The following is a 14,122-nucleotide window of genomic DNA, read 5'->3' on the forward strand; positions in this document are numbered from 1 at the left end:
TTACACAGGAATATTTATTTTTCTAGCATCATTTATTGAACAGACTACCACTTTTCCATTTAACTGCCTTTAGATTTGTACAGAAGTCATACATGTATGTATTTTAAAGGCATTCTATTCTTTTCCATTAATTTATATGTCAGTCCTTTATTCAATATGACACTCTTGATTACCGTAGGTTTGAAATCAGCTAGTTAGTGTCCTCCAGTTTTGTTTTTTCTTTTAAAAATGTATTTGGCTCTCCTTGTTCCTTTGCATTTTTGTGTAAATTTTGTCAATTTCTACAAAAATCCTACTGGAATTCTTATTTGGGTGGCATTGAACTATAGGTTACTTTGAGCACAAGTGAGATTTTAGCAATATTGAGTCTTCCAATCTATAAGCACAATATGTGTATATGTTATATACATATATTCATCTAGTTCTTTATTTCTTTAGTTTGTTTTCAGCATATAGACAGTGTGTATATTTTAGAAGATTTGTACTTAAGAATTTCATGTTTTATTGTGCTATTATAAATGGTATTTTTTCAATATCAATTTCTAATTGCTCATTTGATTTCTGTTTAAATCAGTTTAAGCAATTGATTTTTTATATTGATCTTGTATCCAGCAAACTTGCTTAACTTGTGTATTAGTTCTATTAGCATTGTATTAGTTCTTTGGGATTTTCTTTCCAAATAATATGTGTCTGCAAAGAGTTATAATTTTGCTTCTTCCTTTCCACTCTTTATGTCTATTATTTCCTTGCTTATAGTGCACTGGCTAGGATCTCCTCTGTGATGCTGAATAGGAATAGGAAGACTGGATGAACATACTTGGCTTTTCCCAGACTTAGAGGGGAAACACCCAGTTTTTCACCACTAAGTATTATGTTAACCACAGTTTTCTGGTTTCTTTGTTTAAGATACCCTTTTTCAGATTGAGGAAGTTCCCTTCTATTCATGGTGTACTGAAAGTTTGACATCATGAAAGAATGTTAGATTTTGTCAAAAGCTTTATCCAGGAAGGTCCAAGGGACACACTCTTCACCAAAGCACTGTAGAATTTACTAAGTAGAGGGGTACCAATATTGTTTATAAGGACAAAGCTGTCTTTCCTCTATAGGTTAGGGTTACTCTCCAGGGATGCTTCTGTTTTCAATGGCAACAGTAGCATTCCAGAATAGCATAAGGCAAATAACAGTACTCACATGACAAAGGCAAAGTGACATAATTACTTTAGTGAGCTAAGATGGCAGCTAAGAAGAGCATTGGTTGAATTACCTACAGGAAAAACTTTAACAGTTGGTGAATAGAAGAACAAAAGTTATCCATCATAATAGAAAATCAAAATTTCTCTTTCAGTTTTCCAGATGAGCAAGTTCTCAGACCTAGAGTCAGTCTATAGAAGGGAAGCCCAGTTATCTTAAGAAAAGTCCCAGCAATGCTACAGCAAGCATGTAAAATAGCAAATTCATGAGTCCTTTTATCAAAGAGACCTATGGTCATTTTCCCCAAAAAGTGTACACTGATGAAAAAATATATATCTCTTATGAGGCTTATGGCATACAGGTTCTGAGCTGACACTGGTACCAGTGGAAACACAGTACCATGATTGACCCCTTTAAAAAGTTGACTGCATCTTTATTATGAGGAGTAGATTAGAAGGAGGGGAACATGGATTAGATAGATTAGTTAGGAATCTACACCTGTAGTTTATTAAAGATATGCATGTAACAGACAAAGTTGGTGGTAATCAAAATGGAGAGGAGTAATTGGATTTGGTAGGAGGCAAAATTGACAGGAATATGTAGACTCAAAGTACTTTGAAGTATACCATGTATAGGGATAGATAAAATCAGATAAAACTATAGGTAGGAATATTTTCACTTAGAAGGCTCATACGGTGCAAGCATGAACAAAGGTGAATATATATTCAGGTAGGGCAGGGAGAATGGAATACAAGGGTCTTATATGAAACATTTCTAACCTGTAAATATTTAAAGGTAGAAAATACCCCTAACTGTCTTTGTAATACTTACATAAAGAGGACCCAGACCCACTGAATCAGACTTTTAAGGAGGGAAGTTAAGAAACATGTATTTGAATAAGCTATAAAGAAGAATCTCAGAGAGCACACTGCCATTGATCTACAGAAAAGACTCTGGAACACAGCCCTACATGACCTATGAAGTAAAAATACTAAATGAATATTACATTGAAATACACATTCTAAAGGAAATATTTAAAAGGAAATACATGTAAAATACATTACAGAAATAAACTCCTAATATTTATACTTAACGTTTGGGCCTTTAAATTTAATGTTTATATATATTAAACCATTTCCTCTGTAGTCTGATAATGCTTATATTCAAAATAATGAAAAAAATTTGCTCAGAATTATAATATGACCTTACCTTAGCAGAGCTTCCACTCAGAAAACATCTGCATTTATCGTGCTGTGGTGTATTCCCCTTGACACAGTACCCAAAATACTATTCACAGAGGAAGTAATTTCACACTAACTTGAGTACCTGGAGCGTAATGAGAACTATAAGTACAATTCAAAGGATTCTTTCTAGTGCCTATAAGGTTGGTTTGGAAAGAATGCTTCAATTTGTACAGTTGGGACACATACTATCAGCAAGCAAATCACTTCCTGGGACCTGCTTTTGTTAAGGCAGGAGAAACTTTCCAAAAGGAGATTTTATGTTTTCTTCTCTTGGGATTTTAAAGAGGAGGGGTGGGAACATTTGAAAGCATTTCTTTCTACAATCACACTCATCTTTGTAAGATATAAATCTGATCATATTTTCTTTCATATAGTTCCACAGATTCCACATTGCCTGCAGGATAAATTCTGAAAATTAAAAAATTACTAGACAGAGACTAAATTTACTAGTTACCAGACTAAACTAGTTACTGCACAGACTCAGAAAGAACAGATATGCAAAGAGAAGGGCCTCTTAGAATCCAGACCCTCTAGAGGCACAGCTTCACTTTCTGGGTGTTCCTCAATTCTATTCGATCATTCTGTCTCCTTATAATCAAATACCTGTTTTGATTAAATATCTTGAGTGAGTTTGCATTTTTTCTATCAATGTTAGTGTAACCATACAAAATGTTTGCCTTCGAGAATCCCAGTTACAGCTATAGTTCTGCATCCCATTCAATTCAGCATCAGCATCTCCTGGGTTTCCATTTTGAAGAACATACTATTGTTCAAAAATTATGAAAATAACCTGTGATGGGTTCCACAGGACTCCACTTTGTACTTTCCACTCTGCCCTTTCCACTCTGCTTTTGTCTAATTAAGCATTTTCAGTGAAGATGGCTGTCAAAAAAAAAAAAAAAGATGGCTAATTGTGCAACTCTCTTTCCCTCAGCTGTTTTACATGCAGCATTACAAACTCCTTCCTTACAAAAAAACATTATGCAGGGTGAGCTCAAAAGGAAAACTAGAGAAGTATTGAATGCTGTTGAGCCTGATGGATGTTTGCTGGATGTTTGGCAATGCTGTCATGGCTTATCCTGTTCCTTTCAAAATGCCCTACCATTCTAGATTGCTAGTAGATAGGGTCAGGAAGAGATGTGAGAAATTGTACTTTAGGGTGTACACAAAATATGCTCACAAAATGGCTGAATAGTTCTACTATAGCACTTATAAAAATTATTATGAGCATTCTTGCTACTGAAGTTGATTTTGGTTTTTAGGAACACATTTTTATTCTGCAATAAACACTTTTAGAAATAATAAGTTGAAAATATGATTTTAATTACTGCATTTTAAATACTCAAAAAGGTACCAATTAAAGTATAATTTTCGTAAAATATTCACTGACATGTAACACTTACCATTGGGACTGTAGTGATAATAGTGATATCACAGAAAACATGAAAATAAGAATACATGAATCTTTTAACAGCAGTAATGCCCACGCCAAAACTCAATAATCTAGAAGACTATACTTGAAAACAATGGAAACAGATTCAACTGCAAAATCTGGGTTTACCTGTCACAATGAGAAGCCTGGCTTTTCATTGAGAAAAAATGACTGTCCTAGAGCACAAATATAAGTGGAATGATAGCATTTACGTGTTAGCACTGTTAGCAGAACTACCTAAATATTTAAATTATGCTTGACTTACGTCAGTTTCAACAGATGTTTTGAATAGGTTATCTCCAATTAAGGGTTCCATTTTTTTATATAAATCTTGGCAACAGATAAACTTTTAGAAGTTGATTCCATAAAGGTAAAACACCTGACATAATTATTAATGCTATTGTAAATTCATTTAAAAGCTCAATATTTGGAGAAAATAGTTTTGTGACAAAATTTATTTTTGGATGGAACACAATATTGTGGTTAAAAATGTTCATAGGAAATTAAGACATTCATGAACACAAATGTACTTGGAATTGGTTATGGAGACATAATTATATCAAGTAAGCTATGATATTTTATAAATCAAAATAGAAGTTATAGACTAAGTTATAAATGTTTTCAATATACAAAGATTAATTTTACTACCACATTTGTTAACAATTCTCATGTTAAAATAAAAACATACACCTTGGAATACACCCATTGACTCTTTATTGATCATCTACCATCAGGTAGACTTCAAAATTATTTGTACCTTTGCAGAGCTACTTTGTAAATCCATATAACTGTCCTAAGATGATGTTGAACTGTTTTTGTAAATGCTCTAATTTTAGTTGCAAAAGTTAGCTGAAAATTTAAATCAAGTATTCAATGTATACAGAGGTTTGCAATCTTTTTTAATCCAAAATCTGGCCCCTCTCAGACAGTTTCTGTTGCCTGGTTGGTTTTTTATTTGTTTTTTCTTTGTTGTTGTTGTTTTTTGTCTCCTTCCTGAATACATCCAGCTGTACTGGATGAGCAGTGCTCAAGTAATTGACAGCGGATTGCTCTATTGTTTTCAACCACGCCCTGCAGCATAAATTACTGCACAGACAGATCCAATGATATACTGGCTTCTTTAAAGGGGTTGTTTTTGAGGTTTGTTCTGATTCCAGGAAGGCTTTCTTAGCCAACTCTTTCCCTGTTTGTTTCTGGAAAACTTGCTGGGCTATGGTTTAGTTTATATCTCCCATAAAGCCACTATCCTCCACTTAAATGCTTTCCACTAAAACCACTGTTTTTGAGAGTGTCCTTAGGCCTGAACTTTCTCACATTCTCTTTCAAATTGGGGAGAGCTATAGAGCTTCCTATTAGTATATCTCGCCCCCTGGGCAAAAACTCTGAGGTATGGCTCTGGAGCTGATCCTGGGATAGTGGCTTGTTTCTGAGTGGGCTGCTGCTTTAGAAGCAGAGCTCTGGGTAGGTGTGACAATCTGTGTTTTTTGTTCGCTTGTTTTAATTTCCTTTTACCTTTACAAAGAGAAGAATGTAACCTCTGCTCTAAGAATGAGCTGGGGCAAAGGCAGTTGGTCACCAGTATTCTCCGTGTGTTGCACCTTTGCTGGAGCCTCCGATTCTGAGTGGTGGTCTGCCTAGAAGAATGGAGCCTCCAACTCACTTGGAATTTAGCCTCTACAAAAGGTAACTGGGTAGAGAGGATGAGAAATATTGTTGTCCCACACCCCTCTGGAACATGTCATAACCTTCAACTTGGAGGTGGGAGGACAATTTCTGTGTTCTAGTTGCACCCACCTGGAGTTGAGTTTCCATCTTACTGGGCTCAAGAAGGTGTGTGGGAGGGAGGGAGTAGCTCATGGTTCAAATGCCAGTGACTCTGCCTTACTGAGTGACAGTAGGTTTTCTTGAATAAATGTTTCTTAGACTGCAGTTTGTTCTTAAGACCATTTCATAAGACTTTAAAATGTTCTTTTTTATTGTTTTTTCACCAGTCGCTATGGTCTAAATGTTTGTTCCCCTACTCCCCAAAATTCATATGTTGAAAACCTAACACTCTGTGTGATGGTATTAAGAGGTGAGGTCTTTGAGAGGTGCTTAGGTGATGAGCCTGCAGGAAGGTGATTAATTCCTCTATAAAAGAGGCCCCACAGAGCTTTCTTACTCCTTCCACCATGTGAGGGTGCAGGGAGAAGGCACTGGCTATAAACCAGGAAGAGGGCCCTCACCAGAATTCAACCATGCTGGTGCCTTGATCTTGGATTTCTGTTCTCCAGAACTGTGAGAAATAAATTTCTGTTGTTTATAAACTAGCCGGTCTATAGTATTTTGTTATAGCAGCCCAAACAGACTACGAGACTAGTTATACCTGCATCAGTGGGGAGCATATCTTGACAAATTTTGCCTGGTACTATTAATTTATTGTGAATTATATAGAGTACAGTATGTATGGGGTTAAGATAACTGATTGGGCAGACCATAAAAGTGCAGAGAAATGAATGAAACCTGGATCACAGACCAAGAATGCTGGGTTTACAAGTTAGGTAGTCATTAACAGGTCAAAGTTATCCAAAATGTAGTAGAGAATACTACAGATGCCTTAAAATTAGATCTTTTAAAGTATTTTTGTGGGGAATTCCCTGGCTGTCCAGTGGTTAGGACTCTGTGCTTTCACTGCCAGAGCCCAGGTTCAATCCCTGGTCAGGGAACTAAGATCCCACAAGCCACATGGCACAGCTAAAAAAAAAAAATTGTGAAAAATTCATGTGTGTGTGTATCTATATCTATCTATCTATCTATATATATTTATATAAGAACATATATGTATGAAATTCATATATAAATGTATATAACAGATCTATAAAATGCAAAACATAATTCATATATAATTTCTATAAACAGATTATTTTATATATTTATATATAAAATTTCATGCATATCCTCTCCATTATATATATAATAATGGAGATTATTTTAGTCAGTCTAACAACCTATCATCAAGATTTAACAAATTTCAACATTTGCCATATTTACTTCTTTTACTTTTCATTTACTGAAGTATTTGAATCAAGTATGCAATCATGAAATGATAGTGTACATCTCTTAAAAGAAACAGTTATTTAATATAACAGAATTTAGAAGTCTCTGAATTCATCTAGTACCCAATCCACATTTAAATTTCTTTGATAGCTAAAGCAAAATAGTATTTTTATCATTGGATGATTGAATCAATATCAAAACAGGTTTGTTTTAAGAGAATTACCATTTGTGAATATTTCTTAATTTAAGACATTGGCTTGGAGAGAGGACATCCGTTTTCCTTTACAATGTTCAGAATCCTAGAAATCTGATTGCTTCTTTGTGGTATGATTTAACTTGTTCTTATATTTCTTGTGAATTTAAAAATAGATGCAAAGGCTTCAGGAAATTTTGTTTACCATTTTTGCAAGACCATAAAAATAGGTAGCTGTATCTATTTAATTTTACCTTAGGTCATGCAGCACAGGATGCTGGAAGTTCCACCTTGAGTGACTGATCATCTGGTTCAGATGGTGACAGCCTGATTCCTCCAGTGTAAATTTATCGTTTTTTCCTTACAATGAGCAGATAATTAGGATAGCAATGCTTTGATATCTTGTGAGTGTACAGTCCCCAAACAAGTTTTCAAGTACCTGTTTTAGCATCTGTTGATAATTATTACACCTTTAGGGAGTATAAAAAGGCAATTTACTGATATAATTATTTACCTACATTTTAAAAATCAGAATTATAATGTAGTAAAGCCTATTTACTCAATCGTGGCCTTCTAGTTGTCCTTACAGACAGTTGGATCAGGCAAATCAAAGTAAAGGCTTAATTCTTTTCCTTTAATTTCTCAATTTTCAGAGTCAGTATTTGGTGAAGTAGCTATTTTCAATAGTGACAAATTTTTTTTGTTTGTTTTTTGAAAATCATTGTGAAATCATGGACTTTCAGATAATCTATATGTCTCAATCAGTTGCATACTTTGTTTTTTGTTTGTTGCTGAAATTATCACATCTTTGCCCTGCCCTGTGGGATCCTTTTCAGATGTGCAGCATGCCTTTTTGTTACAACCATTAGTCTTTCGTTTTTTTTGTTTCTTCGTTTCTTTGTTTTCTGTCACGAAAAATAATGTTCTGCTAATGCCCATCTTATGTTTCCTGCCTCAGACCCTAATTCAACCATTTTTTCCAAGGAGCTCTAGTTCTTTCATTTGAAAAGGAAACTTAATGACAAAAAATATATACATGATTAGAGTACATATCATTACTGGCAATTGCTTCCCAGTAATCTTTTCTTTTTGGTACTCAAAATTATGAAATATGCATTTAAAAATAAATAAAAATGAGTTCATACTGCTATTTCTAATTCTCATTTAACATTATAGAGTTGTACTCATTTCTTTTAGATTTTACTTGTATATATATATATATTTTTAACCAAGGACATTATTTCTAACAACATTTTGTAATTTTTAATTTAACACAATTTCTTACAGAATAAATGTAGTTGTTTAAAAATCACTTTGAGGGCTTCCCTGGTGGCGCAGTGGTTGAGAGTCCGCCTGCCAATGCAGGGGACACGGGTTCGTGCCCTGGTCTGGGAAGATCCCACGTGCCGCGGAGTGGCTGGGCCCGTGAGCCATGGCCGCTGGGCCTGCGCGTCCGGAGCCTGTGCTCCGCAACGGGAGAGGCCACAACAGTGAGAGGCCCGCGTACCGCAAAAGCAAAAACAAAAACAAAAATCACTTTGATAGTTATTTTTTGACCTGAAACATTAAAATGTCTGTACCCTAGAAAATAAGTGAAAATTATAACATAGTACAGAGATCAGGGTAGGGAATTTTCTAGTGTTCAAAATTGAAATTCAGTAGGTAAAAATCACAGTATGAACAATCTACACACAGAAAAAAGTTTAAATCAGATTTTTTTCCCTCTAATGAGTAGTTATCAACTTCACTTGCAATAGAGATAGTGGGTAACATGTTTAGAATAAACATTTTCTTGCCTCTACCCATAGTTTTTGTATCAGCAGTTACAGGAAATCAAAATTATAAGAAGCTTCTCAGGTAATTTTGAGGTACATGGTATACCAGACCATGCCTTGACCGATACTTATCTGAAAGCTTTTTGATACTGCTTCTTACAAAAATGAATTACCCTGTGTAGCTAGTGATAGGTAATTCTCATGTAAGCTCCAAATTGTTGTTGCTTGGAGAGCTGCAGGTGTGCTTGAGCCAAGACTAGAGGCAGTAAAAGGAAAGCGAGAACCAGAGAAAGAATCCTATGCAGAACTCCTTAATGAAACAAAGCATTCTGATTCTACAAAACATTGCATGTTTCAGTAGGCTGCATTTAAAAAAAAATTTGGTTAAATAAATAACGGTTTTGTTATAGCACACTAAATCTTGTCATCCTTGGCAAGATTTAAATCAAACTTATGTTCCTTGAAAAAAAGTTTGTACATCTCCGGGCTTCCCTGGTGGCGCGGTGGTTGGGAGTCCGCCTGCCGGTGCAGGGGACACGGGTTCGTGCCCCGGTCCGGGAGGATCCCACATGCCGCGGAGCGGCTGGGCCCGTGAGCCATGGCCACTGAGCCTGCACGCCCGGAGCCTGTGCTCCGCAACGGGAGAGGCCACAACAGTGAGAGGCCCGCGTACTGCAAAAAAAAAAAAAAAAAAAGTTTGTACATCTCCAAACAGATAAAGACCTATCATCTGGTGACAATGGGAACCAATATTCATAATGCAGGGTACCTTAATTACAAAGATAATGAAATGACCAGAGTCACAGCTAGCTGGCCTAGAGTTTGGGGATCTAATTACAAATTCACCTCTGTCTAGGAACACTGCTATTTGGCCCTATCTACATATATATTTTTGTTTGCATTTTATATATATATATATATATGTATGCATATATGTGTGTGTGTGTGTGTGTGTGTTCTGTTTGGCCCTACTTGCTAATACATATTTTACTTAGTATCAGTAAGGATAATTCTGTCTTATGGATGGATGGCACTTCCAAGACAGTGGCAGAGATTCCAAGAATGTCCCAATTCATTTGTTCCAATTGTATACTCCTGATCAGGAAACATGGAGCCAGAAGAATATGGAATGTAGGGGTAACATCTGACTCTTTCCCCTGGAACAACTCCTGCCCACCTGACAGAACAAGCCTCTATATGACAACAGCAGTTGGGCAGAGGCTTGGAGTCAATCCCAATCGTATTTCTGTAATGCACATGAAAGAAGTTATATTATTATGGTCATCTGACTTTCTGAAAATAAAGTGGACTCTCAAACTTGAGAGAGATTGGTTTTAATACCAGTTGTATTAGAATATTTGCTTTTTTAAATCTTGAAATATTATTTTACTGAGCTATGAAGAACTTTAGAACTCATTCACTGCAACCTCCTATTTGCAGATTAAATGTGTACATTATGTCAGTTGCTAGAGTGATTAAGTGACTTAACCCAAGCTAATTTGTAATGTGTAGAACTGGAACCCAAATATTTGTAGTTGTAATTCAGTGCAAACATTAGGGAAGTGCAATTTAATATAGCTGCTTTGTAATGCAAGTCAGCAGGTCAGCTCAGTTTGTAAGAATAACTCCCTGTCTCCCTAAAATTATGTTCTTTCTTACTTGTATAGGTAGGATTTTTAGCTCATACTTTTTGCACTGCTACTTTAGCTTATTAAAGGCAAAAAAATACCAAAACAATTAAACTTATGGTAAATAACATAGCAGGATTTCAGATAAACATTGTTTATCCCCCTTCCTCTGCAAAGATCTCATCTCCTCTGGGTAGCATGAGTAGAAAGGAGAGAAATGATTAGGAAGTAATTGATGGTGATCAAATGGGACTTCCTTAGTTCAGTTATAGACTGCTTGTTATCTTAACTTCATTCTTTTCTTGGTGACACTACAAACTGATTAAAATCTTGTGGGGTTGTTTCATAATAGTGTGAGCCTTTATTTTATATAATTAAATTTTTAAACTCAGTTTCTTACATAAAATTTCTAGGTAGACCAAGGCACCAACAGAGCTAATGCCACTTTGCTGATGATCAGCTAATCTACTGAGGCATTACACACTTCAAAGAAGGAAATAACTGGAACAATCAGAAGTATTAGTACTGAGAAACCATCTATGGGGGTAGTATGTGTCATACCAGCAAAACATTTAACATAAATGAGGGTAGCTAGGTAGAGACAGAGGTGAGTAGAGGAATGACTGAGGGAGAGAGGTCTTGTTTAAATGCTTATTTTTAAAGCCCCCAGTTTTAAAGATACAATAATACAGAGATGGTTTCCAGAACTGAGTACATTCAGTGGAAATGAAACACAAAATGACCTCAAGTTTTCTGTACTTTCATAGTGCTGAGATTTTTTTAAATGTTATTTTGTTTTTTTTTCCTACCATCTCATCTTAATTAAGCAAATCTTTAATTTCTAGAATAATGAAAGTATAAACCATCATCATCCTCTTCAGTCAAGCAGAAAATATTATTTTTGCTCGACTTTTGTTTGCTTAAAAACTTATTTAGCATTTAAAATCATGCAAAGGTATGCAGACACACCATCAACAAGTCCACTGTCTTTATTTATTTATATTTTAAATTATTTTATTCATTTTTGGCTGCATTGGGTCTTCGTTGCTGCGCGTGGGCTTTCTCTAGTTCTCTAGTTGGTGAGTGGGGGCTACTCTTTGTTGTGGTGTGCGGGCTTCTCATTGCGGTTTCTCTAGTTCTCTAGTTGGTGAGTGGGGGCTACTCATTGTTGTGGTGCGTGGGCTTCTCTTTGTTGCGGAGCACGTGCTCTGTGCACATGGGCTTCAGTAGTTGTGGCACATGGGCTCAGCAGTTGCGCCTTGTGGGCTCTAGAGCACAGGCTCAGTAGTTGTGGTGCACGGGCTTATTTGCTCCGCGGCATGTGGGATCTTCCCGGACCAGGGCTTGAAACTGTGTTCCCTGCATTGGCAGGTAGATTCTTAACCACTTCACCACCAGGGAAGTCCAAGCGTGTGGTCTTTAAATGTCAAACTGACCTCAGTTTTTGAAATCGGAAAGCTGGTTTTGTATTGCCCTTTTTGAACAGTTTGTGATTGCCATTCAAGAAAGCAGTCATGCATACTGCACTGCCAAAGAAGTAGAAGCCTCAAACCAGTCTATCCATTGCCATCCAAATTATTACACAGTAAATGGAAGCAGTGAATGCAACCATGGTCCATTCAGGTATTGACACATAGCTTACAGAAAAACTTCTGAAATATGGACAACTCAAAATTACTCAGTTGAAAGTATTTTGTACAGAATTGTTTGGTAGTTTTGGCACCCCTGTAGCCCAAATAGATGACTGTCATAATACCCATATCCATTTTATTCCTGATTTATGAGAGGATAGCTAAGGTATAAAGCACTTTTTTGAGCATATTTATCATCGGTTAAATGGAGAGTCTCAAGCTATTTGATAACTATTAGAGTAAGTAATTGAAGTTTGAAATCTTGAATCTCTCTTTCAATATTGGCCAGTAGTTTATAAGCTGAGTAGCTCCCTGCCCTTAATAGTACCCCTGTCCTTTCTGGTATTAGAAAGATGGATTAGCTTTGTAAAGCACTAAAATAAAATGGACAAATTAAATAATTCCACATAGTATACATGATTGATAGTCTTTCATACATTTCACCCATTTGAACCCAATAATAACCCCATACAGTGGAAAGTGTATTATTTTGCAGCAGGAGCACAATGTGGGTCTAACCTGTTTGTACATCAGAATGTCAGTATGTCCAGATATGTCTGGTGCACTAGTAAAACAGGCCTAATAGGAATCTGTTTAACTGAAGGGTCAAAGAATTTCCTGAGAAAGATGTTTTTGGAGGGAAAAGAACAAAAGTTGCCAAGTTTATTTCAAAGACAATTAATCAGGATCAGTGGAGTTGCATATTTACAAGTGTAGAACTGTGTTTATTTCAGATTTTCCTGTGAGTCAGGAACTTTAAAAATATGTCCAAGTCATAGGGCAAGATGTTATATCTAAAGTTTCTCATTATCAAAAGTTTTCATGAGATGTTGACATTGTAGGCTATCAGAAACATCAGTTGCATTAGCAGTGGAGTAAGCCAGCAACATCAGTGAAGACCTGATGGCAGGTGCTACTAAATAGTTTTTGCAAAGCTGACTTCTTGCTCATATTAGATAGCATCCTCCTTTGTTTCTTAATTTGCTTTTTATTCTGAACCTATCTGTAGAACGACTTCATTTTTCCTGTATGACTGTCATGAACGTAGGGCCTGTTAGTGAGTTTTTTCCATACCAATGAAGTTTTCTTTTGCTTTGTCAAGTGCACTGGGATATCACCAGTCCAGATAATTTTAAAATTATTTTCTGAGTTTGCCTATTCCAGAACCTCAAGAATAATGTAAAGGGCTTCCCTGGTGGCGCAGTGGTTGGGAGTCCGCCTGCCGATGCAGGGGACGCGGGTTCGTGTCCCGGTCCGGGAGGATCCCACGTGCCGCGGAGCGGCTAGGCCCGTGGGCCGTGGCCGCTGAGCCTGCGCGTCCGGAGCCTGTGCTCCGCAACGGGAGAGGCCACAGCAGTGAGAGGCCCGCGTACAGCAAAAAAAAAAAAAGAATAATGTAAAAAGTGATGCCTAAATCCACTCTAAGTGCAAGCCCTTAATTTTGAGTCTTCTGGGCTTTTATTCTCCTTTCATTTAACCTGGAGTCTTCAGAATAGATGTTTGTCATCTTTCTGGGCAAATAGGTGAATTTTCTGTCCTTTTACATTGATGGTATTGGGTCTTATAGGGGGTAAGTTCATACATAATATCCTTTTTTTGTCCTCCTTTCTTTACCTAGCATATCTGTTAATATAAAAGCCCTCATTTTGAGTGGAACCAACCAAGAACTCTGGATCTAACCCCAAGAGCAAATTCAGTGTCTTTTCTGAAGGTACTCTTTCAGAGCTCACTTCATTAATGGAAACTGAACACTTCCCTTTTATTTAACAAATGTAGATATGTATTGCATTCTTGTCATTGCTGTAGATATATGTTATGCAAAGTATGGTATGTAGTGTTTGTAGCCAGAGACTTCATTAGTTCAGCTGTCTTCCACTTTTGGGAAATAGAAGTATTTGTATTTGTCTTCCCCCTTCCCATTCTTTAGTCCTCAGCCAGCAGCTATTTCAGGATATCACACCCTGAACTACTTCAATATTTCTCATTACTGTA

General features: G+C 36.5%; 1 long non-coding RNA gene across 1 annotated transcript in view; it reads left to right on the forward strand.

Moving 5' to 3' along the window:
• Positions 1 to 13,523, forward strand: part of LOC125960954 (uncharacterized) — a 265,018-nt gene extending 251,495 nt beyond the window's left edge. Inside the window, exon 2 of the long non-coding RNA XR_007471153.1 lies at positions 13,478 to 13,523. This is a non-coding gene — a long non-coding RNA (uncharacterized LOC125960954). The remainder of the gene's footprint in view (positions 1 to 13,477) is intronic.
• The last annotated feature ends 599 nt before the right edge of the window (positions 13,524 to 14,122 follow it).

This window comes from Orcinus orca, chromosome 14 (genome assembly GCF_937001465.1).
Source record: "Orcinus orca chromosome 14, mOrcOrc1.1, whole genome shotgun sequence".
NCBI classification, from domain to species: domain Eukaryota; kingdom Metazoa; phylum Chordata; class Mammalia; order Artiodactyla; family Delphinidae; genus Orcinus; species Orcinus orca.